At 46.0% G+C, this 27179-nt stretch overlaps 1 long non-coding RNA gene across 1 annotated transcript; it reads left to right on the top strand.

The window, feature by feature from the left end:
- Positions 1 to 203: 203 nt before the first annotated feature.
- On the top strand, positions 204 to 4516 carry LOC122464203. Its single transcript, XR_006288144.1, has 2 exons — positions 204 to 277; positions 2204 to 4516. It is a non-coding gene; the product is annotated as an uncharacterized LOC122464203 (long non-coding RNA).
- The last annotated feature ends 22663 nt before the right edge of the window (positions 4517 to 27179 follow it).

The raw sequence follows: 27179 nt of genomic DNA, 5'->3' as shown, positions 1-27179 counted from the left end.
AGAAACAAAGAACTCAGCTCCTGTCATAAATATAAAGGGAAGGGTAACCACCTTTCTGTATACAGTGCTATAAAATCCCTCCTGGCCAGAGGGAAAATCCTTTCACCTGTAAAGGGTTAAGAAGCTAAGGTAACCTCGCTGGCACCTGACCCAAAATGACCAATGAGGGGACAAGATACTTTCAAATCTGGAGCAGGGGGAAGGTTTTTGTCTGTCTGTGTGAGGCCTTTGCGGGGACCAGATCAAGGATGCAAGCTCTGCAACTCCTCTGAAGTTAGTAAGTAATCTAGCTAGAAAATGCGTTAGGTTTTCGGCTTGCAAATTTGCTGTGCTGGAGGAAATGTGTATCCCTGTTTTTGTGTCTTTTTGTAACTTAAGGTTTTGCCTAGAGGGATTCTCTATGTTTTGAATCTGACTCCCTGTAAGATTATCTTCCATTCTGGTCTTACAGAATTGTTCTCTTATCTTTTTTTTGTTCTTCTAATAAAGTTCTGATTTTTAAGAATTTGATTGGTTTTTTTGGGCCTTAAAAAGCCAAGGGGTTTGTGCCCATCTTGTTTATTCTCAAGCCTCCCCAGGAAAGGCAGTGTAAGGGCTTGGGGGGATATTTTGGGGAAATAGGAACTCCAAGTGGTCCTTTCCCTGTTCTTTGTCTAAAACACTTGGTGGTGGCTTTACCTAATCCAAGGGCAAAAACTTTGTGCCTTGGGGAAGTTTTAACCTAAGCTGGTAGAAATAAGCTTAGGGGGTCTTTCATGCAGGTCCCCACAGCTGTACCCTAGAGTTCAGAGTGGGGAAGTAACCTTGACAGCTCCCGACATCTGCACATGAGTCTGATCAGCCACTTGGGAGTCTTCTCTTAACTCCCCTTGCTGCTCCAGTTAGAAAAACAAACTATTCTGGTCAGCTCTATTTTCAATACTCCTCATTGATCAATACCCTTAACTATATTGATTGAATGGGTTTATGCACAGGGCCCACAAGACCCTTTAAATGACGTTAATTCCTTGTGACAGCAGCAATAAGTATTGTGTCTGGGAACCTCCAGGTGCCCCATTGCCGGCACGAGTTGGGTCCTTGGCCCCCCAGGTCACTTTGAGAATGCCAGCCTCAATGCCTTGGAGTATTTTAACTCATACTGATGCAATTGCTAATAAAGCACTAAGTGTATCTGCTCAGCTACCAATTAACCAATTGCGTAGTCCCTACTGGGGGTCCAATACTGTAAGGTGCTGAGTGCTTCCTGTAGTGTGCTGAGCTCCTTGGCTCACTGAAGTCAATGGGAGCTGAGCACTCAGAACCACCCATGATCAGCCCCTAATATCTATAAAAAGTTACTAAAATATTATTGCATTTACTTCTCAATATAATATTTTTCTTCGTTATTATTATTAATGTTGGTGGTAGTTGGCAGTTTGCCAAAGGGATTGATTCTGCTCTGTAATTGGGTATGAAATTAATTTTGATTCAGCTAACCCCCAGTTCCTCCAGGCTAATCCAAATTATATTTACCCAGCTTTTTAAATCACCCAGGGGCTGATCCTTACCCATGGGAGTCACCAGGGCTGCTGGGGAGAGAATAGCTTCTAGAAGTAGTTTCTGGCCTGATTTAAAACACCACCCTTGGACTCAGTCCTGCTTCACTGATTGGACGGGAGGTTTAGCCACTGGGGCAGATCCTCAGCGCTCCACTACAGCCAATAGACACTGAGCTACTCCGATTTACACCAGCTTAAGGATGTTGCCCATTGATTTCAGTGGAAGCAGGACTGGGCATTGAGTCATAAGCCTTCCTATAATGGCTCACAGGGGCTTGTGTGCTGGGCAAACAGCCAGAGAACTTGAACCCTTTCGGTCCCCGGGGTCCTCTCATGTTTATGAACCTCATTAAATACTTCAGCAATAAACTGTCAGCCGTGTACGTTTTCTCTTTTCCCCACAGTGCACCAGATATGCCCAGAGCTCTAACCCTTCAGGGATAACCCAATTCCTCATACCTCTGCCATTTCTGTTTGGGCCTGAGCTTCGTAATCTAGGAGTACCTTTTTAACCTCAGTTATAGCATCTCCAAGGGCTAGGTAGGCAGCATCTTCCTGCTTCCCCACTGCTCTTTGGTAATCTCTTTTATCTCTTTGCTTAAAGTTTCCTCTTCATCTTTATAACCTCTGCTTGCTCATTGTGTTTGTTTCATTAAATTTCGCAGGGATGACTGACTTTCAGTGCTGGAAATGCAGTAACTGCCCCTTCCATCTCTGCTCCAGCCACAGAGGTATGCACCTGCTTTTTACGTACTTCCCGAGGAGCTGGCTGCTCCGGGTGGCTGGATGAATTGAACAGGCCTCGCTGTCTTGTGGTAATCCACCCAGAGTGGTTGTGTGGTTGCTGCTTGATGATAATAGCCCTCTCCTCCATTTACCCAGATTCTGCTGTAAATCTCCACGTGGCAGGAGCAGAAGTATGGCTAGATTATTTCACTGCGGCGTGGATGCACGGAGTGAGTGCTGTTAGGAACTGGCTCCACTCTCTGACATCAAATGAACCCAATCCCCCAAGTCTGAAAACCTTGGAGGGTCCTGTTAGGAGTCAGACAGAAGCCACGGATTCACTGAGGAGCTCAGGAGGGAGAGCGAATAATGGAAGGTGATGTCTGCTGGGGGGAGATATTGGTGGTGGGAACAGGAGTGGCTGCTATTGATTTTGATTTTTACTTTTCCGTAAGACGTGTTTTGAGTCTTGTTGTTCCTTCTGCTCCCCATCCAGCCTGCAGCCTGGGATGGCCGATCGTGCTGCTTCCACCCCAGAGTCAGCTCCCTTCCACCTGATCTGTATTTTTACTATATGGCAAAGGCACCCAGAGCATTGGATAGGTGCCTCCTCTGAATGCCTATATAAATCTAAATAAGTACAGCTTCTCTGCTCTGCCCAGAAGCACATTGGCAGTATGGGGAACCCAGCCCTGATCAGAGGGGATCCTCCCTGCTCTGCCTGCTGGATATGGCCGCTGCTCCATATGGTGCTGATGTCTGATCCATCACACAGAGGGCTGGAATGCTACTGGGGTATTCCTTGCAAAGATGGACAGACATTCTGGGATGGGGACCGACTCTCTGGGATTATACGATAGCATAGCCTGGATCAGGCGAGAGGATGATGCTGGACTCAGCATGTGGCTGAAGAACCACAATCCTGGTGGAAAATACCAGATCCCAGAGAGCTTGTGAAAGATACAGTGGGCACCATCTCCTCACAAACCCTGGACTCCCATGATCTTTCTCAGTCTCTTTTAAAGCTCTGAAACCCTAAGTGAACCTATAATTAAAGCCCGTGGAAACATTTCTGAGACAGGAAGGCCCTGATCCTCTCATGGGATAATTCCCCTTTGTGCCTCTCCCCCAGCGAAAACCAGATTAAAACCCAGCCATGCTCCCTCTTCCCCAGTAACATCTACCATGCAGCTCCTACATCACCTCCCACTTCCAGCCCACAGCATAGTGGGCATCACTGGGGGATGGCCCAGGCATCCCTAACCCCAAGCAATCTCTGGCTGTCAAAATGCCCCTTTGGGAGCATAGGAACCCAGCGTAATGTGCTGCAGTCTTCAGTCTTACTGTGCTGGACTTGTCATGGCTCCCCTGTTCTCTCCTCTCTTCTGCCTTGGCCTGAGATGGAAGTTTGTTTAGTTTCTTACTCTAACAAATTAAACACACGCAAACACCCACACACACTTATCCATGACAGTAATATTTGGCACTTCTGTAGCATCTCCCAGCCCGGGCTGTCAAAGCACCATACGGACATTAATGAACTTGGACTCCCGACCCAAGGTGAGCTAGACAAATGTCTATTCTCCCCTTCGTACAGGTGCGGGGAAATGATGCCTACAGAAGTTCAGTGGCTCGCCAGAGATTTCATGGCGAGTCAGCAGACCTAGGAATAGAATCTGTGTTGCACTGAACCAGGCTTTAACCACAGGACTTTCTCTCCTTCCCAGTAGTTGTGCGTACACTCACTGACTCCCCATCCATTATCACATCAAATTCCAGCTTTCTGTCACCCCGTAAACCTCTTCCTCACTCCACCCACCCCTGCTCTCCTCCCTTGCCAAGTTGTACATTGCCTCCTCCCTCTCTGCTCAGTCAATGTTCCCACCCTCTCCCACCTGTCTGTCATCTCTCCATCCACACTGCCCCTGCGTACTTCCGCACTGTCCCCTATGCAGGATGTGACCTTTCTGAACTTATCCACATGCAGACCCTCTTGAAGGTCCACATCTGCTGTGCTGCCTATAGTGAAGGGAGCAGATTTGTATACAAAGGACTTAGGACTTATCTACACGATGCACCAAGGCAGCGTGCGGCTCTACAGTGCTCTCGCCAGCTGCACACTAACTAGCTGTGTGAACCCTGCTACTGCGCATTAAAAGTTCCATGGCGCACTTTGCTGTGTTCCCATTTCAAACGCTGCAGGCTAGTGAGCTGTAGATTCACACACCCAGCTCGCCTCAAGCTGAGAAGCACTCCCCCAGCTCCAAGTGTAGACATGCCCTCGCTCACTGTGGAGACATGTCCCAGTAAATGAGAGGAAAAAATGTCTCCCATACCCCCCCTACTTGTCTGTCTGTCTGTCCTTAGTATCGGGACCATCCCTTCTTGTCTGTCGAGAAAGCACCTAGCACATAGTGGTTGCTACCAGAAATGACTAATAAATAAAGATAACATACATACGATACACTCAGCATATCACACCAAACTGAAGATGAGGTCTCAGTATTTTAGCTGAAGAAGGAAATTGTGAAGGAGTGGTCTCCTCGCCTTCATTGGAGAACGTCTTCCTTTTCTGGATGATAATAATAAATAATTTATGATAATAAAAATTAATAATACTTAGAACCTAGAGAGCCTTTTAAATCTTCAAGGCACTTTACAAACGTTAACTAATTACTTTGCCAAGCCATCTTTGCCAAGCATGACATTTCAAGCTGGCTAATAAAGATTCCTCTACAGAGCAAATATTTTGCCTTTTGAAAGCACCAAATCAGACACATTTTTTAAAACAGCCGGTTCGCAGGAGACAATGCCTGCACTGGCTGGCTTGATGATGGTTGCAAAGGGTGTCCTGGGTCTATAAACATAGCCTCACTATAACGTGTTCATCCTAAAAAAATAGCATCTCCAGCAGCACAGCATCCTGCAGCAATGCTAAGCCACTAGTCACAGCCCCATTCTGTGCCTCAGTTTCCCCCACCTGTAAAATGGGGAGAATGATACCTCCTTTGTAAAAGTGCTTTGAGATCTACAGAAGAAAAGTGCTATATAAGACCTAAGAAGTAGTACGAGTTCAGCAGTGACTCAGAGAGAAGAGTGCCGCTTACCATATCATTAACCCCAATTACTTCCTGCAGCACTTTATTATTATGTACTTATTTGTATCACCGTAGTCACTAGGTTCTGGACAAACATAGAAAAAAGAGTCCGGCCCCAGAGAGCTTACAGTCTCAGTTAGAGTGTGGAGAACTGGTAAATATTTGTATTGTTTTTTATAAATGTCATATGCCCCTCAGTGGTATTACCCCGCATGGATGTGTAGGGTTAGATCAAAAGGGGCTTGTTCAAGAAACCCGCCAGGAAACAACGGGCTAAAGAAGGAGAAGCCCCTCAAACACAGTAGCCAGGTAGGCAGCTGTAAGGAGGAACTCCTCAGCTCCATCCCTAGTGATGGGGCTGTTTGCGAAGGCTGAGAAGAGGGGGATCAAAGACGCTGATCTATTAAAAGACAGGCCCTCTAGAGAGCGGGGGAAGGGGGGAAATTGCCAGCTGCTGCAGGCTGACACCCAGAGATTGACAGAGTGAGGAGGCTACTCCAAGCAAGCTGAAAACTGGGTGCCCAGGAGAATGCAGCTGCAGCAGGTCCAAGGGCTAGAGGGGAATGCCGTGTGTGGGTAGGACTATGCAGGTAGGTCTCTTTGTTATCTGAAATCCATACTCGGAGTGCTGTGCAGCTCTGGGCACTACAAACCGTACTTTGTTTTGAAGAAGCTGCTTCTGTGTCACTGCAGGCCATTACTGTGCACCGGCTCCTGAAGGGAAACGCTTGCAGGTGCCAAGCCCTTTAGGCCTGCTAGGTAATAGAGTTGGCAACCAAGGGCTAGAACCTGGAGAGCCAGCCGAAGAGTGGCTGGATTGCAGGATCCCACCACAAAGTGAAGTGAAGGCAGAGGCCTGTCACTTGGAAGGGGTCCGCTTGGGGGACGGGAAAAGGGTCTCGGAAAGGGCAGCCTCCCCAGTGACCAGGACCGAAAGCACCTGCATTTCCCCGAGAAGGGTCCAAACTCAATCTCACTTGATGATGCCTTAAAAGGTCACCACTGAAGACGAGATGCCCTCAGGTTTTAAACTTGTTTAAGTTATTGATGTTCCATTTAAACTCCTAATACACTGAGTGTTGACGTGGTTTAAGATTGGTAATGAAAGCACCGACCTCCGCTCATTTCTGCTAGCCTTAAATCCCTATGCAGCAATGTCATACCAGTAAGGCCTGATTGTTGCCTGTGACATAATTTCCCTATGACCTAGACTCACGTAGCATGCGATGTTCGAGTTGTCCCCCATCCATAGCTGACGCAAATCGATTCAGCTTCACTGACTTCACAGATTTCCACCAGCCAAGGATCTGCTCCTCTCACCCCCAGGGAAGCTCTGAAGGCTGAAGATCGGAGAAGTCTCCTTCAAAGTGTCAGACAGGAGCCACCAGACTTCACTGACTTGGCTGGAAGTTTTGACTCAGTAAGGATTGCAGGATTCTGGCCCTCAGCACAGAATCTGTCTCAGGAGACAGTTTGCTTATTGTATTGCTGTAATGTTGCTAGATTACTGGTAAAATATCTATGTGGGATTCCAGGTCATTTTGCCATGAATCAGGTAGAAGGCATGTATTGCCTTAACAAGGATGAACTATTAAAGCTGGTCTTGAGTGGGTATGTGGATAAAAGGATTCCAGCTACAGTGGACCATTGCCTAATTCTTCTTTTGAAATCGACTCCCATGCTTATGATGACAAAGGACTTACAGCTCAAACCATCATCCGTATCAGCTGGAGTTAATTTGTGCATCCTCTGATGTAGTCTCCATTCTGACTCTTCCTCCCACTAACAGCCCCTTTGTCATCTTCATGACTGATTCTGTCTCGCCTTCATGATTTAGTTGGGGATTGGTCCTGCTTTGAGCAGGGGGTTGGACTAGATGACCTCCTGAGGTCCCTTCCAACCCTGATATTCTATGATTCATTAAGGTGATCCTTCAGTAAACATTCATGTCATTCCCCATGGGCACCCGTCCCTGTCCTCAAGTTTCACACAATATTTAAGTAATAATCCCAGAGTTACTGGTCATTACTTTTGTATTTAATCACCAAGCGAGACCAAAGAGAGCAGCTAACGCTCTAATTAATCATTCACTAACTAAAGAGGCAGCTAATTTTTAAAGGATTTCAACTCTCATAAAACATGATCTAGCATTCCTGGGCAAATAAGCACAAGAAGGAATATTCACCCTGGTTTGGAAAATGAAAGAGGACTGGAGTGTGGGCAGGTAACACTGGCAGAGCAGGTGCCAGGTCATGCCAAGGCTCTGGGCCTGACAAATGCACGGTTGGAAACTTGTCTGGCTCACCTGTGGATTAGTATAGTTAAAATAGATATTAGTGTTATAAGAATGTTTTTGATTTGTAGACTTTATGGAATGCTTGTAGGATGCTGCAGGTATTAATCCTGCTTATCATATGTGTATCCCATGTTATGAAGTTATACTGTTTGCATGGTAAACCTCTGCAACTGTGTAACTCACCAAACAGGAAAAGAAGCATTCATACAGGTAAAGTGCTCGTCCTGCACACAAGATGGATCATGGAAGGCAAGGCATTATGTAGCATCCAAGGAGACAGACCTTTTTCATTGCGTTCGTCACTCCCTCCAGGAAGGGGAGGCCTGTGCAAGAACTCATCCCATCAGCCTGGATTCTGGGGGGAAGGGGAGAAAAATCCCTGACAAGGAGCAACTGGGATCTTTCTGCTGTCTGGACTCTGGGCGGCAAAGATTGCTGAACACGTGCACAGAGATCCCCATGCCGCTTGGGATGGGATAGCCCTGAAAAGACATTCTGTGCTGACAGATTACTGCATCTTTGTCTTTGGTTTGAGATCGGAGTACAACTGACCTGGGGTAAGAGACTGGCCCTTTGACACTGGGAGTAATTTGAATATTGTTGTGATTTTTGTTGTAAAGTGACACAGAGTCCAGCTTGCCTGGGTGGCAAGATAGACTGGAATGCCCAAGGGGACTGTCTATGACTTCAGGGTAAGACTGTTATGGTGCTTCGGAGTTCACACTTGTTACTAGGTTGGTGAAGTCTAATTATAGAACACGCAATCAGTTTGGGGCAGTGGTTCTCAAACTTATTTGATCGCACCCCCCTTCTTTGCCCCCTCTGCTGCCACACAAGTACATATAACGATTACAAAAAACCATTCAAGAACCTATGGTTTGGGGGGTTTACCCTGCTTTTTGTCTGTCCTAGGAGCGGTGGAAGCTCCCGAAAAGTGTGTGGTGAAGACTGGCTCCCGAACCATGGCCCTGCCCACCCGCACCACCCTTTCCTCCAAGGCCCCATTCCCGTGCAGTCTCTTCTCCCAAGGCCACCCCCTACCCCGGCTCACTCCTCTCCATCCCCTCCCCCGCCATCGCTTGCCCTTACACCATGATGGGATGCGAGGAGTCAACTTCTAATTTCTGATTGTATTTTGTTCATAACACCTCGCGCTTCTAAACAGGCCCTCTCATCCCACAGCTCCTGACAACCACACCCCTGTTATCGGTTGCTTGGCTGCAGTGCCAAGAGCAGTGGTTCTCAAGCTTTTCCAGCTCTGGCCTTCCTCCCACTGAGCAGTATGGAAGGAGCAGAGTGACCTCTCAAGTTCAGGACCCGCGGCAAGAAGCATCAGCAATATTAAGGCCCATTGTAGTAGGCACTGCATGGTCATATAGGAAATGATGGGCCTGATCCCTGTGAGGTAGGTTAGTATCACTACATGCAATAAACCCCTAAGAAGTTGGGCTTCTGACTATGTGGGATTCTGCCTCTGTCCTGGCATCAGAGCACGGTGTTTGAGTTAATAGCCCCTTGGTTTGAAAGAAAAGGAGGACTTGTGGCACCTTAGAGACTAACCAATTCATTTGAGCATAAGCTTTCGTGAGCTACAGCTCACTTCATCGGATGCTGTAGCTCACGAAAGCTTATGCTCCGATAAATTGGTTAGTCTCTAAGGTGCCACAAGTCCTCCTTTTCTTTTTGCGAATACAGACTAACACGGCTGTTACTCTGAAACTTGGTTTGAAAGGTGAGGGTTGGGGAACTTTCCGAGTGAGAGGTCCTTTATTCTGCATTGATCTTCCCTCTTTGGGTCTAGCATAGCCCAGGGCTGCTTACCTTCAGGGCAGGTTGCTGGGCTTGTGTGTCTTTTGTGGGCTTTTTCTGACCAGAGGAGGGAGTTTTCGTCTCTGGGCGCAGAGCAGTTGTGAGGGGTTTGGGGTTTTTTTGGCGGGACGGAGGGAAGAGTTTTTTTGTTATGGTCTGTTGGAGCTCAGAAGTGGAAATTTTACGAGGTGACTATAGCGTGCCCCGAGCAGACAACAGGTGCTCTACTAAATCCATACACTGAGGCACAAAGAGTCAGTGTGATTTACTCCAGATGCTGCAGCAAGTCATTAGCAGAGCTGTGACTGACACCCCGGAGCCCTGATTTCCAGTCTCATGTAACAAATCTATGTGCAGCGAGCAAGAATGATCAGCTCCCTGTCACCCATGGTCCGGGAACTGGGATCAGAGCCCTGGGCATCCGGCTCCAAACACACATGCCTTTATCAGTTGCACTAAACGAGATGCGTCCTAGTAATGGGCGTTGCATTCACCCTCTGGCCCAGCCACAAGGGGGCACTAGCACTCACTCAATTCGACACACAAAGCACATTGAATGCCGAACAATAATCTTACAAACCGCAGTCCCCGGTTCCTGTCTGTTTAAAGGGAAATTGGTTATAATTATTTTTAATCTAATGTATTTATTTGAATTGCAATAGCATCCAGAAACCCTCCTCAGTATTGCAGCCTCATTGTATTCAGCACTGCACAAACATGTGACAAGAGGCACTCCCTGATCTGAACAGCTGATAAAGTAATGACTTCTAAAATATTTTGCATAATTAAAGTCATTTATCACTTTCCATTGTCCTCCTAATGGAGCCTGAAAAGAATGGGCTAGACCCGTTGTCTGCTCTGTGTCCAGTATCTATGGGGTACAGAGATGGGGAGGGCTGCAGCAACCCCAGTTGCAACTCCCTAGTTCTAGGACTGATCCTCTCTTCTAAAATAGCCCTAAAGGACCATCTGCGGGGAGAGAATTGCCCTCACACCCCACCCCTGCCTGTGCCCACTGTGTCCCCTGCATCGAGGGAAGTTATTCAGGGGCCAGCTATGCCAGCTGTACCCCAGCTGGGGGACACCCCACACATGGGGTAACCACTAGGGAGATGTGCTAGATTTTGGCCTACTATGCAAAGGGTCTTTTTCAAATACATGGCCCAATATTTCTGGGCACACCTGTTGTGTGCTTTTCCACCTGGTAAACCATTGATTGTTATTGGATGTTCCTAAGACTGCCCAATAAGCCAATGCAGCCCTGGACTGTTTACTCACTTGTTGGCTAAAACAGCGTCCAACTAATTCACACTGAGTGCTTGCTTGGTCCCTCGGTGAAAGCACATGATGGATGATTGTTGTTTAATATTGGCTCAGTAATGGATTTGGGGAGTGGGGAAAAGATCATTAAAAACTGACCCACTTCTCAGTGACATTCCAGCAATGTGGGGTGGGGATTTGTTTGCAATATTCTGCAGTGACGGCGACTCGACTGACCTGCCTCTACTTGCGCATTATATGGGGGTGTTGGCCATGATGCCAAGGTTAAATCCCAGCCTGGGCAATTCATCTGACTGCCCAAAATCTCTTTGCAGTTTCAAACAGACGCAGATTTCGTCTTTACTTCTCGGAATCTGCACTGCGTAGGTGGTGTCACTACGCACAGTTAAACAGCTGCCATATCCCCACCCAGAGGTGGCTGCTTTTCAGAGGGAGGTGAACCCTGTGTATAAAGGGCCAGATTCTCCCTGCACTCGCCTGGAATGAAAGTCCACTGGAAGGAGTGGCAGCAACGCATGTTAGCCAAAGTGAGCTGGCCTGGCAGGAGAAGGGGTGTGGGCAGAGCACAGGGGCCATCCCTATAGCATCCTGGCCATGTTTTAAAGCTTCCCTGCTCCAGTTGAGCCATCGTGATGCAAATCTCTCCGAGGGGTAAATCAGGAGGAACTGCACTAAGTCAGTGGAGTTACACAGATGCAATAGCAGTGTGATGGCAGGTCAGTGTCTATATTCTTTCTGTAAAAGGCCATGCACACCTATGGCACTACCTGGCTAATATGTAGAAGAAGGAGAAGGAGAGCTCCTAAGCAGTGATAAAGCTAGAAGTGCAGATAAAGCTATACCATTATGGGTTAAATATAGCTCCCAGAAACTACAACCCTCCGCTGCACCTTTGGCTTCTTCTGATTTGGTAGCATCTTACACCCACTTTGCACAGGTGTAAATGACGCCACCAGGCAGTGGCGAGTCAGACCTGTTGTCTCCAAAGGCAGCTGTTGAGAGAGCAATGGGCATGCCCCTGCTCTCACACTGGGTTTGCATTGTTACGAACCCATTGACTTCAGCGGAGTTACGGAGGGTTTACACTAGTGGAAGCAGCATCAGGACCCGCGTTGCTGCATGGAGTGTGGACACTGTATTTCAGGGAGTGATGTTAGTGCATGGCACTCTCCGGCCCTGTACCCACCAGGGGAAGGCAAGGGTTGGCGTGGGGTCTCCGGCACTGGCAATTTGAAAATCAAGATTAGATGTGTTTCTAAGAGATCCGCTCTGGTTCTAACACAGCCTGCATTGTACAGGAGGTCAGACTAGAGGATGAACTAGACTCCGGTCTAGAACCCAAGCCTTCAGTGCTACCAACAGCTCCATGCTGCCACCCAGAAGCAGCTGTAACCAGTGTGAGCTCCATGGTCCTAGGACCTGCTGTGGACACAGACCATGGGAAGGCCAGCCTCAAAGGGTCTGACAGACAGCAGCCTCATGGCTCCTGATTGGCCCCAGGCCCTATATAAACCCAGCAGGTGTTCTAGGAAGTGTCCAGGCAACAGGTGTGGGTCTTCTGTAGCTGCCATGACCATTTCTGCCCCTGAACTCATGGCTTTGACCTTGGCTTGACTTGGACTTGGATTCCCGGACCCTGAAACCTGACATGGACTCTGACCCTTGGTATCAACCCTGGCCTGCAACCTGACTATGAACTCCTCCACTACTCCCAGCTTCTGGTTTGCCTCTGCTCTGACCCTTGATCCTGACTGCCCTTGTTGGGATCCTGATAGATGATCGCAATGGTCCCTTCTGGCATTATTATCTCTATCTGATCAGCACCTGAGGAACTCAATCCAGGGAATGTACCAGAAATTCCCAGGCCGTTGTGGGATGTTTGCCAAGGCTTAGCAATATTAAGGATCCACTTTACTTTGGTCGTAAGCTCTCTGCCTCCCACTCCCCAAATATACAATTAGGAGCAGTTGGTTCACTTTAGTTCTAACAGACTTTCCTGGCCAGTGAAATTGCAGCTTAAGAAGGCATGGGTGCTGGCGTTAGGGGTGCTGCTGCACCCCCTGGCTTGAAGTGGTTTCCATCATATACAGGGGTGGACAGTTTGGTTCAATGGCTCTCAGCACCCCCACTATACAAACTGTTCCAGCTGCCCCGGAAGCAGGCAGTTTCCTGCCTGTTCCCATTCAGTGAGCCTTGGTTACTGACCCTGGCTGGAGGAGCCGCAGAGAACTCGTGCTCCAGAAAGGCTGGGATGCTGCCAGCTTGACTCTTGCTGTGGTGTAGGTATGTAGGAGGGTTGAAAGAAACTTGCTGACTGAGCAGCCTTTCTGAATGAGGAATGCAGGCAGCCTGTGAATGAGAGTCTTGTGGCTCCACAGCCAGGAGGGGGAAGACCCAGATTAATCTCTCCCATGCCGCATGCGGACAAAGGAAAGGGTAAATGTCCAAGTAGTTAAGTCAGCGGGGCCAGCGCAAGTAGATTTGGTGCTTCCAATGGTGGGAGCACATCCAGTCCCACCTTTGGATCCTGCTCCATAATCCCACCATGCTTCCAGCCCCCCAAATACATACTCTCCTCCTTTCGCACGGTGCTCCTGTTCCTGCTCGGTCACCTGAGCCGGAGCCTAAATAGAATCTTTGCATTAGCCTCCGCGGAGCTTTAGGGAGAAGTGCCCAGCAGTGGGGTATAAAGGACTGTGGGATGCATCCGAGACCTGCAGTCACCAGCTGTACCGCTTTTCGGAGTCGGGAACTGAGCGGGCAGCACCTCTGCAGCTAGAGAAGGGGGGCTTGGGGTCTAGCCTGTTGGTGAGTAACAATGCTATCCTGCTTTCCTTCCTAGCCATGGGGCATTCGACTCCATGCCTATGGTTATTCCTCCATTCCAGGAAGAGATTTGATTTTTTTTAAATTATCTATTTTTAAAATATCTTTACCCCAACTCCACCCTAATCATATGCATATACCATGTACTTAAATGCCCTAGAAATCATTCAAATAAAATGTTGTATTCAAACTCCTCCTAATTAAGCTTCCCCTACAGTTCCAATTGGATACCATATTCTCCTTTGCTTCCTGCCCTAGCTTTGTGTAGTGTTTACTGAACCTTGTTAGACATAATACCGGCTGTCTCCCTCATGAAAGGGGGCTGCAGGTCAGATGCAAGGCCTCTTGTATATGACTTGGACCATTTGCGCTCTTGGATATGTGGGCATTTAAATAGCAGCCATACACACCTCCATTATTGCTGTTTATCTGTACAGACCAAGACCTGACTGTGCTAGGCACGCTACAAATGGTCCCTGCCCCAAGGGGCTTACAGTCTAAATAAATCCAGAATTCCCCACACTATGGAGTCTAATCTTGCAGGTAATTTCAGACCCTAATAGGGGTACTAACACAAGCAAGGGGTACTCATTTGAGCAATAGTTTCTAGCATCAGACCCATAGCTTTTACAGTGCCTTCGGATACTGTGTGAGAGAAGGTGCTAAAGTAAATGCTATAAATACATCCCCTCACTCCATGCCATAACATCAGCCTACCTCCCCGTTCCCTATGGAAAATATCCACAAATACCATGGACAAATATATTTGAATGAACTCCCTAACATCTCTGCCAAGCTGGGGCTGCCATCCGTTATTCATTGGTTAGTCACTAGCCACTTCAATTAGAAAGAGCATTAGCTCACAGTCAATCAGTTCAGCAGATTATGGTGGTATTCCCTGCCCCTGTGCAATGGGATCTAAATGACCTCTTTGTTTAAATGATGGAGAAAGCATTTAAAGTAATGTCCCTAATGGATAGACTCCAGTGCGCATGCTGGCTGACTTAGAGCATTCAATATATTCATCAGTGAGGGAGAGTGAAACCAGGAGTTCTCCCCTTAGAAAGACGAAGGTGAAATGTCAAAGGAGCCAATTGTATAGATCTAAAGTACAATCATCTCTAGTGCTTCCTCCTTTCACACCGTTCAGTGCTCTTTTCTCTCCCTTCAAGGCCCAGGCAGTCAAGTAGGAGTCTGAGGCGGTGCAGCTAAGTGAATAAGAACCTGGCATTCTTAACCTGTGATAAAGCAATTTAGGGGGATCTTAACTACCTTGTGGCATCTACGTACATAGGGTTTGACCCTGCTCCTATTAAAGTCAGTGAGAGTTTTACTTTCAACTTAAGTGACAGCGGGAAAGGTCCGTATAGGCACCTGCTCTGTATTAACTACTAAGCCCCATAGCATGCGAAACTCTGAATTTCAGTTTGCTACCAACTGAAAATTCAGGGTGGGTGGATCCAAAGGGTCCCTGAAGCCCACACACGTTCTGCGTCAGTGCGGGGCATTTTCGCGTTTTGCACTGGAATCCTGGGAACCCGAAACTTTGCCTGTTTGGAGGTGAAGCTAGAGGATACTCAGCATTTGTGATTGTTTCACTTTGAGGTTTGGGGTTTATGGGAACCTGAAACTCAAAGGATGTATTTAGCACGTCATCCCAAAGCACTAGAACTATAGGCCAAATCCTGCTCTCATTTATACCAGTGAAAATCTGGAGTAACTCCACTAAATTATCCTAGGCTTACGCCAATGTAACGGACAGCAAAAGTTGACCCTCTTATCTATCGGAAAGAACTTGAGACCCCACTTACGTGCAGCTACCCCAGCAGCTGTTTAACAGTGCATGTAAATCCTACTGCATAGCGTAAAAGAGAAGAAAAATTTCTGTATCCAGTCGAAGCAATGGGGGGAAATAGGGTGGGCAGGATGTAATTACCTACACTGAAATGTAACCAGGACAGCAGCATGAACACCCCAATACTTGTGCACACTGGCGTGGCATCTTTAACAATCAGAAACAGCTCGCACTGCAGTTTTCCTCTCCACCTAGAAGACAGCTCAGCACCTTCTAGCTCCACCCAGGACTGGAAGGCTGCAGGATAAAAACTACCAATGTCTAGATTGGTTTCAGAGTAACAGCCGTGTTAGTCTGTATTCGTAAAAAGAAAAGGAGTACTTGTGGCACCTTAGAGACTAACCAGTTTATTTGAGCATGAGCTTTCGTGAGCTACAGCTCACTTCATCGGATGCATAGCATATGCATCCGATGAAGTGAGCTGTAGCTCACGAAAGCTCATGCTCAAATAAACTGGTTAGTCTCTAAGGTGCCACAAGTACTCCTTTTCTTTTTACAATGTCTAGATTGTAGCAGAAAATGATGAATCCATTCCTCTTCGCTGTTGTCAAGGTCTGAGTTCAAGATTCTGTGCTTCCCCTGTTTCTGCTGACGACATCACTGACACTTCAGCATAAATAACACAACTTCCCTGGCTAAATGTCAGGGCTGCCATCAGCAACAGCAGAAGTATTGGTTAGGGCAGGTGACATAAATGGTAGCATAGGAAGAACGCGTCTGCCCAGCCAAGTGCGTGTAAGTTACAGTGCTTTATCAGTCACATCCTCCTCAGTTGACCTCTGATACGACTTGCCGTCCACCACTGCTTACATCAGGGTTGAATTGGGCCTGAAAAGTTATTTTAATTGTAACATTATTTTGCCCCTCAGTCACACAGTCATTGGCTGCTGTGTGGCGTACCTGACCCATCTTCATGACACATCTATGACTACTGAAGATCGGTATCCTTTCTGCTACCACTCCAAGTCTAATGACAATGTGAATTAAATCGACAGTCCCTCCAGCAGATGAAACGGTAAATACACACAGAAGAATGAGAATGCCTCCCCCATCCTAAAGCAGTGGGAAAATAAAGGGTAAAATATATAGACTCCTGCTGTCTTTATTTATTAAAATAGAGTTCCTTGCTGCGCAATAGCTACACAACTTAATTAAGTTTGCCACTTTATATATATTTTTGTGAACACTCCCAGCAACACTGAGTTGACAGTTTCAGAGTAGCAGCTGTGTTAGTCTGTATTCGCAAAAAGAAAAGGAGGACTTGTGGCACCTTCGAGACTAAGCAATTTATTTGAGCATAAGCTTTCGTGAGCTACAGCTCACTTCATCGGATGCATAAAGTGGAAAATACAGTGAGGAGATTTATATACACACAGACCATGAAAAAATGGGTGTTTATTATACACATTGTAGGAGAGTGATCACTTAAGCTGAGCTATTACCAGCAGGAGAGTGGGGTGGGAGGAAAGAAAACCTTTTGAAGTGATAATCAAGGTGGGCCATTTCCAGCACATTTCCAGGAGTTAACAAGAACGTCTGAGGAACAGTGGGGGGGGGGGGGGGGAAATAAACAAGGGGAAATAGTTTCACTTAGTATAATGATTCAACCACTCCCAGTCTCTATTCAAGCCTAAGTTAATTGTATCCAATTTGCAAATTAATTCCAATTCAGCAGTCTCTCGTTGGACTCTGTTTTTGAAGTTTTTTTGTTGAAGAATAGTCACTTTTAGGTCAGAAATCGAGTGACCAGAGAGATTAAAGTGTTCTCTGACTGGTTTATGAATGTTATAGTTCTTGACGTTTGATTCGTGTCCATTTATTCTTTTATGTAGAGACTGTCCAGTTTGCCCAATGTACATGGCAGAGGGGCATTGCTGGCACATGATGGCATATATCACATTGGTAGATGTGCAGGTGAACGAGCCTCTGATAGCATGGCTGATGTGATTAGGCCCTATGATGGTGTCCCCTGAATAGATATGTGGACACAGTTGGCAATGGGCTTTGTTGCAAGGATAGGTTCCTGGGTTAGTGGTTATGTTGTGTGGTGTGTGGTTGCTGGTGAGTATTTGCTTCAGGTTTGGGGGCTGTCTGTAGGCAAGGACTGGCCTGTCTCCCAAGATTTGTGAGAGTGATGGGTCGTCCTTCAGGATAGGTTGTAGATCCTTGATAATGCGTTGGAGAGGTTTTAGTTGGGGGCTGAAGGTGACGGCTAGTGGCATTCTGTTATTTTCTTTGTTGGGCCTGTCCTGTAGTAGGTGACTTCTGGGTACTCTTCTGGCTCTGTCAATCTGTTTCTTCACTTCAGCTGGTGGGTATTGTAGTTGTACGAATGCTTGATAGAGATCTTGTAGATGTTTATCTCTGTCTGAGGGGTTGGAGCAAATGCGGTTGTATCGCAGAGCTTGGCTGTAGACAATGGATCGTGTGGTGTGGTCAGGGTGAAAGTTGGAGGCATGTAGGTAGGAATAGTGGTCAGTAGGTTTCCGGTATAGGGTGGTGTTTATGTGACCATTGCTTATTAGCACCGTAGTGTCCAGGAAGTGGATCTCTTGTGTGGACTGGTCCAGGCTGAGGTTGATGGTGGGATGGAAATTGTTGAAATCATGGTGGAATTCCTCAAGGGCTTCTTTTCCATGGGTCCAGATGATGAAGATGTCATCAATATAGCGCAAGTAGGGGCATTGGGGACGAGAGCTGAGGAAGTGTTGTTCTAAGTCAGCCATAAAAATGTTGGCATACTGTGGGGCCATGCGGGTACCCATAGCAGTGCCGCTGATTTGAAGGTATACATTGTCCCCAAATGTGAAATAGTTATGGGTGAAGACAAAGTCACAAAGTTCAGCCACCAGGTTTGCCGTGACATTATCGGGGATACTGTTCCTGACAGCTTGTAGTCCATCTTTGTGTGGAATGTTGGTGTAGAGGGCTTCTACATCCATAGTGGCCAGGATGGTGTTTTCAGGAAGATCACCGATCTTTGTAGATCATTGTAGTTTCCTCAGGAAGTCAGTGGTGTCTCGAAGATAGCTGGGAGTGCTGGTAGCGTAGGGCCTGAGGAGGGAGTCTACATAGCCAGACAATCCTGCTGTCAGGGTGCCAAAGCCTGAGATGACGGGGCGCCCAGGATTTCCAGGTTTATGGATCTTGGGTAGCAGACAGAATACCCCAGGTCGGAGTTCCAGGAGCGTGTCTGTGCGGATTTGTTCTTGGGCTTTTTCAGGGAGTTTCTTGAGCAAATGCTGTAGTTTCTTTTGGTAACCCTCAGTGGGATCAGAGGGTAATGGCTTGTAGAAAGTGGTGTTGGAGAGCTGCCGAGCAGCCTCTTGTTCATATTCCGACCTATTCATGATGACAGTTGACAGTGCTGTCCAATGCAGCATTACAGGTGTGGTCCCCAGTGTAGAACCCCGACAGATGCTGATGACATATTGCACTGCAGTATTTTATGCACACATGTTGATTAAACAGACCTTTCACTTCAACGACTTCCTAAGTAATGAGTTAAAGGGACTGATCCGATTCTATCTGTATGCCTGCTTCAGAAACGCTGTGCTGAACGGAGATTCGACATACGTGTCGGGTAGGTAATTGTTTTAGAATGAAAAGTAAGTGTGGTGGTGTCTGCACCTTTGCAGTGCCTAGTAACACGAACCTTGGATATAGTGACTTTCATCCATAGATCTCAGAGCACTTTACCAAGGAGTTACAATAATTACCTGTTTTACAAATAGGGAAACCGAGGCACAGAGGAAGTGACAGGGCCAAGTCAGCAGGTGACTGCCAGAGCTGGGAACAGAGACGCTTTCTCCTTATTTTCCAACCTAGTGCTTTGCCCATTTACTGCTCCTGTGAATATTAAATTCCACCTAGTTAGTTGCTAAAACACAATTTCCTTTTCAAATTCAATTTTTTAACTTAAAATGTTTTCCCTGTGCTAATGGCTTACGTCAGTCTGCAGCACTGTCTGGACAGTGAAATAACGTAATGTAGCCACCAAATTAGAGCCAAGTGCACCTGTCTCTGTTGAAACGCCCTTTCTCGGCTGGTCACCTTTCAATGTGCCTTTGTCAGCGGCTGCTCTGCACGACAAGGCAGAGACACAGTAGATCTGTTTTCAAAATGTGGCAGGCATTGTGGTTTCCTTGTGAAATGCATATTTTTCTGTAAGATGCCCATAAACTTCAGTTCCCAGCATTCATACCATACCATCGAAACAACAATACAGAAAAGGGTCTGCTGAAATATACATAAATTTGGTACATAACAGGCCAAATCTTGTCTGCCTTACTGACACAAAACACTGGGGTTGTCTCTGTGTTAATTAAGCATGCTAGACTCAAAACAATAAAAGACCCATTTACATATAGGAGGATGAGAAGCCTGCAGAGGGGGAGAACAGCACTTCCTGGTGGAGACAGCAAGCTGAGCACACAGGAGGGCTTCCTGCCTCCAGAAGCAAGTTCATTGAACTTTGGAAGATACAAGCAAGGGCAGAAGTCATCATGGCATCCATGACTAGACAGACTCAAGAGTCCAGAGCTCTTGCAAGCTATGAAAGATGGGCCCTTCAATCAAGGGGAAGGGGGGTTTGAAGTTTGAATATAGGCGAAAAACCTGCTTAGGTAAAGATCTTTCACCTAAGACGACAAAAGAACAAGGTGTCAGCTTCCCTTGTGGAAAGTCCTGACTGTGAGAAAGTCAGTCATAGCTGGGAAGATGACTGTTGCTTTCACTAGTCCATCTTGAAGAAAGCCTGTGTCTTGCTAGATTAAGTTTTTTAAAAAACTTTTAGAAGCATATTTTGTTTTACTTGTGACTCTATCTTCATTCCTGATACTTCAACTCACTTAACCCTATGTGTAGTTTGTTAATAAATTTATTTCACTTTTATCATAAACCAACTCAGTGCTGGGTTTAAAGGGAAGGGTGTATTCACTTCAGTTACATTAATAGCTGCAATGTGTTTTTGTGTCTCTAAAGGAACAAATGAATCTTATTTCTCTGAACTGTCCAGGAGAAGGCTGGAAATTGCACAGGACCTGGTTTGGGGAAAATTCAGGACTGGGAGTATGTCGGGACTGCAAGTAGTAACTAAGGTGGTAAAAGTCACTATGGGACTGTAGACAGGCTGCTGGTGTCAGAGTTGCTGAACCAGGGTATCTAGCACTCAGACACTCGGGGTCTGACCAGCATGCTGACAGGCTGGTTGTGAGCAGCCCGGGTTGGTAGCTACAGCAGTGAAGCATTGTGAGGCACCCAAGGCTACAGGGCTGACAGTGACACTACCTCTCTTTGGTCTGGACTGAACCGCTAGGTGACTGACACAGATGGTGTTACTTACTGTCCTAATAATGAGGTGACAGAACTACGGCAGAAAAAGAAACAGGTACTGAGCTAATTGGATCTGAACTTTGTGACTCAGGCCCCTCACTGTTAATGGATCCTGTTTTAGGGCAGTCACTAGATGGATAGTTAGGCTGGTGAGTGATGGCTGGTGGATAGCAGGGAATCCTTGCATCATGTATGCGGAGTGTAGCCATGCTGAACCAAAGATTGGTAACGGGCTCTGTTGATCAGCCAGCCACTCTGTAGCTCATGCAGCAGGCATGCCCTGCACAATACAGCATGTGAGCGCTATAATATACTGCACATGAAATCAATGAGATTGTAAGGGGTGGCAGCGAGTGTGGAATTTGGCCTGATTATTGTTTTTAACCAGAAGTGTTGGAATATTCTGAAAAGTGTCACTGTAGAAATGGCATTGGAGGTGTCCATCACCATAGTCGCGAAAACAGATTTTTTACATTACAAATCAAAAGTTGTTTAAGACTGCCCATCTTTTAAATTAGCACAGAATCTGACAGTCAAGCTGGGAACCATTCTGACATGTTCATCATTGATGCAATTATATCAGAAGATGAAATTCTACCCTCAGCTAACATCATTGAGCCTGATTCTGATCCCATTTGCACTGCTTTTACATTGATATAAACCTTTTGACTTCAAGAAAATTACTTCTGATTCACACTGTTAGTGAGATCAAAAACAGGGATACTGGTTTCTTGGCCCTGCAATTGGTAACTGACTTGGTACCGCAAGACATTTTGATAACTGTATCTCGTTCAAGTTTTTTTTTTAACATGGCATAATGAAATGGATTAAAAACTGGCTAACTGATAGATCTCAAAATGTAATTTGTAACAACATCCAATGGCTGGGACAAGGTATAATGAAATCTAATGGCTGGGAATTGAAGTTAACAATGTTCAAGCTAGAAATAAAATGCATGTTCCAACAGCTCCGTTCAGTATTGGAACTGATTACTGAGGGATGTGATGGTGGTCTTCAAATCAATACTGGGTGTCCCTAGCCTCTGTTTGTTTGGTGTCCCTAGCCTCTGTTTGTCAGAGGGTGGAGATGGATGGCAGGAAAGAGATCATTAGCTCATTGCCTGGTAGGATCACTCCCTCTGGGGCACCTGGCATTGGCCACTGTCGGTAGACAGGATACTAGGCTGGATGGACCTTTGGTCTGACCCAGTATGGCCATTCTTATGTTCTTATGTGCCTTTCTGAAAAAATGCTCTGGGTTCAACTACATGTTATTGGGTGAGATGCAGGAATCACTGGGTGAAATTCTACGTGATCATAATGGTCCCTCTTCTGGCCATAAAATCAATGGGTGAAATCCTGGCCACACTGATGTCAATGACAAAATCCCTATCAATTTCCGTGAGGCCAGATTTTCACCCTATGACTCTGTTTCCTTACAGTTGCTGGCACGTATGGCCAAACCATAACCTTGAGTCTATACCCAGCCTATCAAACTGAATACAACTGAGAGTACGTATAAGATTTGAAGGACAAAACTACAGCATGTGGTTTAATAAGTAATCGTTTTTAGACAGGGATGGATTTATCACAGCAGTTGAGATCTCTATTGCTGTGCGCTTTCCATTTTCCAAGCACTGTGTTTATTTCTGAGCATGATGGATGAGTTGTATTGGTGATATACAATGTGGGATGTTTTTAGCCCAGCCTTTACATTGCTTCTGATAATAATTTCAACCAGTATGTGGTATACACACCAAAAAGAGTTTCCTCCCTCTCCTTCAGATGATCTAAAGTTGGACTTGCGTAAAAGCAAAGCACAGAACAGGTAGCAGAGCTTACGGTGGACTTAATTAATCCACCCCCACCGAGTGGCGGCAGCTATGATGAGGGGAGAAGTTCATGGAGGACCGGTCCATCAATGGCTACTAGCAGGATGGGAAGGGATGATGTCCCTACCCACAGTCTGCCAGCAGCTGGGAGCGGGCGACAGGGGATGGATCACTTGATGTTTACCTGTTCTGTACATTCCCTCTGATGCACCTGGCATTGGCCACTGTCGGAAGACAGGATACTGGGCTAGACGGACCTTTGGTCTGACCCAGTATGACCGTTCTTTATGTTCTTATGTCCACACTAGCACTTAGATCAGTGTAACTCAAGTCGCTCAGGGGATGCCTTATTCACACCCTTGAAAGACATACATTAAACTGGTGTAAGTGGTAGTGTAGGCATAGCCTCTGATACCTGCTTAGCTATGATCATGGTCATTGTTTTGAAGAAAAGTGCCCATTTATCTTCTAGAAAAGTGTTTCTCAATGACCACTTTGTGGACCGGCACCTGAGACCTCCCTGACACAGTTGAGGAAGGTGGGAAGCTGGTCCCTGGCATCAAAGAGGTTGAGGAAACCCTGTTCTAGAACACTTGCTACCTTTGCTCATGTGAAGTGGCCTGATTTTTCAGAGGTACTAAGTGGTCAGCTCCCACTGACTTCAGTTGAAATTGCAGCTGCTTCACACCGCAGGGGTGGGATGGGGGAAAATCAAGCCACTGATTTAGATGCTTAACATAAGGGATTCACCTTGGAAAAATATCTCCTTAATCTCTCTCTGCCTTCATTTCTGCCACTGCTCCCTCTAAAACTAGGGGTTAATGACAATGACCTCTCATGTGCTCTGAAACTAAGTTCATTAATGTTGGTGCTTTTTGATTATGAGATGGAGAGTACCGTAGCAGTGCACAATAGCATTATTGGACTTACACAAAGATTACAGAGGTTAAGAACTTGCAGAAAGTTCTTCAGAATATTCTTGGCAAATTCTTAAAATAGGACTAAGAAAAATAGGGTTATTTTATCATGCTGAGGCTACATTCCCTTAAACAGATATGTCATTGGCATCTGATACAGTGCGGTGCATCTTAATATTGATGATTTATTATCTGGGTCCAGCTGGTGCAGAATATATAGTTTCCTTTCTTTCCTCCTCTAATCCACCTGCTGCTCCTTTACCCCTCTTTCCACCTCAGATATCTCTCTTCTGTCCACCTTTAGCCATTGGTCATGAATCCTAATGTCCCTGGCTCCAGTTCTGATCTGAACAACTTCAATTCCCACTAGCTTGAATGGGTGTGAGGACATTCCGCCTCTCGCAGGAGGTGCTCACCATCTCAGAGTCAGGCCCTCATCTCTTCCTCCTCCCTCATTGTCTTTATTTTCCCTACCAGTCACTCCAGATTTTCTTTGGAATAAATTATCATCTAATCACTGCTAGATGGTCCTCTTTGTGCCACCCCAGATAATGTCTTCCTTACCCCTGCTGCTGAGAGGGAGGTTGTTCTTGTGGCTGCGGCATTAGCTGGACACTCAGGAATTGAATCCGAACTGCTGCAGATGCTGTGTGACCTTGATCGGGTCACTGGAATCTCTCTGTACCTCTGCTCCCCATCTGTAAAACAAAGATACCATGCTTCCTCTCACCCTTCCATCTTGTTTATTTACAGTGCAACTCTTTTGCACACTGACACTTTCTTATTACACAACACCTAAGATGATAGGGCCCCTGACTTCCACTGGGGCCTCCTGGTGCTACTCTAATACAACTTAGAAATGAATGCTACTCTGTGTTCACAGCTTTCAAACACTGGCACACGGATATAGCTGTAGCTGCCTTTGGTTTTTTTAATCCCATCTACAGCCATAGAGCTTCCACAGTAACATAAGGAAAAAGGAATATGGATAATCATCACCCAGAATCTCTCAACTGAATGCTACTTAAAAAAAAAATGGAGATACATTTCAGGCAATCAAACCCATAACCGCAGGCACACTGCAGCTTCTGGCCTTGTCACATTATATAACACAAAAGTAGACAGATTAGGTGCTATGTTTAAATAGACGGAACTACATGTGAATACAAGAAAATCATTAGTAACCAAGGCAACTAACTGTGATGGAACCTTTCTCAAAACAAATACCAAAATAAGCTATAGGAAAAAATAAAACCATTATAGCATTCAAAAAAGCATTGCTACTTTAATCATGCCCATAGCATCAGAATTAAAATCACACACACAGAGACCCAGGCAATTAATACAAATATGTTAAGTACTGTTTGGATAATACTGTAGGACGTGCATACGCAACTAGAAATCGTTGTTTAACTGCTATGGATAGATTGTCATTCTAGTTTAGCCACCAGCCAGCACTGAAGATCTTTGTATAAATAAGTCTCCATACATGGCTAATTTAAGGACAGACTAGGGCTTATCATACAGCAAGTCATCAATATTTTAGGAAACACTCATTGTCATGAGAAAGGTACAAAAAGCATGTTATGGATTTTAATTTTTTTTTAGTACAACTTGTTTGATTCAGAATATGGTGCAAAGTGACTGAGAGAGAGTAGGGCTGGTTCATACAATGGGGGATTTTCAAAGGCACCTAGGTACTTTAGGGGAGTGAGCCCCAAGTCAATGGGACTTGTGCTCCTAAACCACTTTGGTGCTTTTGAAAATGAACCTCTAGACACTGGCCCTAGGAGATGTGGGTTCTAGTTCTGTCACGGACTTTGTGTATAACATCAGGCAAGTCATTTAATCTCTCCGTGTCTCCCTTTGCCTCCTTGAAAACACTCAGAATACATAAACCTGAAGGTGAGATTGCCACCAATATTCACCAAGAGAAAGAAAAATCTTTTCAAAACTAGTGACGTCTAATTTACGACAGGAGAACCCACATACATTTGAAAGCTTTGCTGCTGGTAAGATAAGCCCCAAAAGGTTGGGTTGCTTGTGTGAACATACTTGAGTGTGCAAAACCAGGTGGGATCTCTCAGCAGAATACCCTGCCTGTCTATTTCCCCTGCCCCAAAATCTTAGAACGGTTGCTCTCACGGATAGTTCCAGCTAGAACCTGGAAGTGAAGAGCCACAAGGCCATTGGAAAAAACAGAGGGGAAATGTCATCCCAGTGTTTGTGAACCCTGGAATTGGCTTGCTTTGTCTTTGGGGGAAAGTCTTAAGGGTGGAGACCTTAATTCATTTCATCCCATGTGTCTCCCCTGATTCTAATCCACAGCTATAGTCTGAATTGGCCAAGTAGTAAGTCAATAAGTAAATGACAGAGCTATAGTTGGACATCAGTCTCCGTTGGCTTAAGGCAGATATTTGCCCCTTTCAGGCAGAGTTCAAAATTGCTTTCTGCTTTATAGAATCGTAGAAATGTAGGACTGGAAGGGCCTAGACTATCCCTGACAGGTGTTTGTCTAATATGTTCTTAAAAACCTCCAATGAAGGTGATTCCACAGCCTCCCTTGTTAACTTATCTCAGTGCTTAACTATTCTTACAGTTAGATTTTCCTACTATCTAACCTAAATCTCCCTTGCTGCAGATTAAGCCCATTACCTTCTACTACTACTACTACTAATACCTTGTTGAACCTCACCAGATTTCTTTTAGCCAATCCTCCAATTTCTCTAGATCACTCTGGACCCTTTCCCTACCCCCCAGCCTATCTACCTATGCGTTTTTTTTGCCTCGGTCTTTGCTAAAGTCAAGATATATCACATCCACCACTTTCCCCATATCCACAGACCCAGTTATCTCATCCTAGAAGAAATCAGGTTGGTCAGGCATGACTTGTCCTTGGTGAATCCATGTTGACTGTTCCTGATCACCTTCCTCTCCTTGAAGTGCTTCAAAATGGATTCCTTGAGGACCTGTTCCATGATTTTTCCAGGGACTGAGGTGAGGCTGTAGTTCTCCAGATTCTCCTTCTTCCTTTTTTAAAGATGGGCACTATAGTTGCCTTTTTCCAATCATCCAGGACCTCCCCCGATCGCCACGAGTTTTCAAAGATAATGGCCAATGGCTCTGCAATCACATCAGCCAATTCCCTCGGACGCATTAGATCCAAGCCCATGGATTTTACTCCTCTCCTGGCTCCTGCCACTCCCCTAGCACTGGCCTCCTTTCTGTACCTTCACATAATCTCTCAGCTCTTGGTTTGAGAGACGCCTCTTCTGCTGTGCCTGCCAACCCTCCAGCTGCTCTCAGATCTCAGGTGACGAGCCTTACCATTGCTCTGGCACTTTGCCCCTATAAACCCTCACGGCACTTCATCAAGGTGGGCAAGTGCTGTTATTATTTTACAGCTGGGGTAACTATCGCCCTCATCGTAGCAAATCCCAAAGGAACCTGGCCTCCTTGCAACTTGAGCACCACCCAGACTAATCTTGGCCCAAGTGCTTCAGGTGGTCTGGCTGGAAATTCAGTTTATGTCCATCATTAGCAATCTTGTCATGTTGCCAAAGCTTTTGAGGCCCATGTGATCAGCGGCCATGTAGCAGCATTCTTCGGTACGCATGCTTCAGAATTCATTGGTCTTCCTTTCTCTTAACATGTCCAGACCCAGAAAG

Source organism: Chelonia mydas, chromosome 2 (assembly GCF_015237465.2).
Source record: "Chelonia mydas isolate rCheMyd1 chromosome 2, rCheMyd1.pri.v2, whole genome shotgun sequence".
NCBI classification, from domain to species: domain Eukaryota; kingdom Metazoa; phylum Chordata; order Testudines; family Cheloniidae; genus Chelonia; species Chelonia mydas.
The sequence above is the reverse complement of the archived record's forward strand: the minus strand, read 5'-3'. Positions and strand labels throughout refer to the sequence as shown.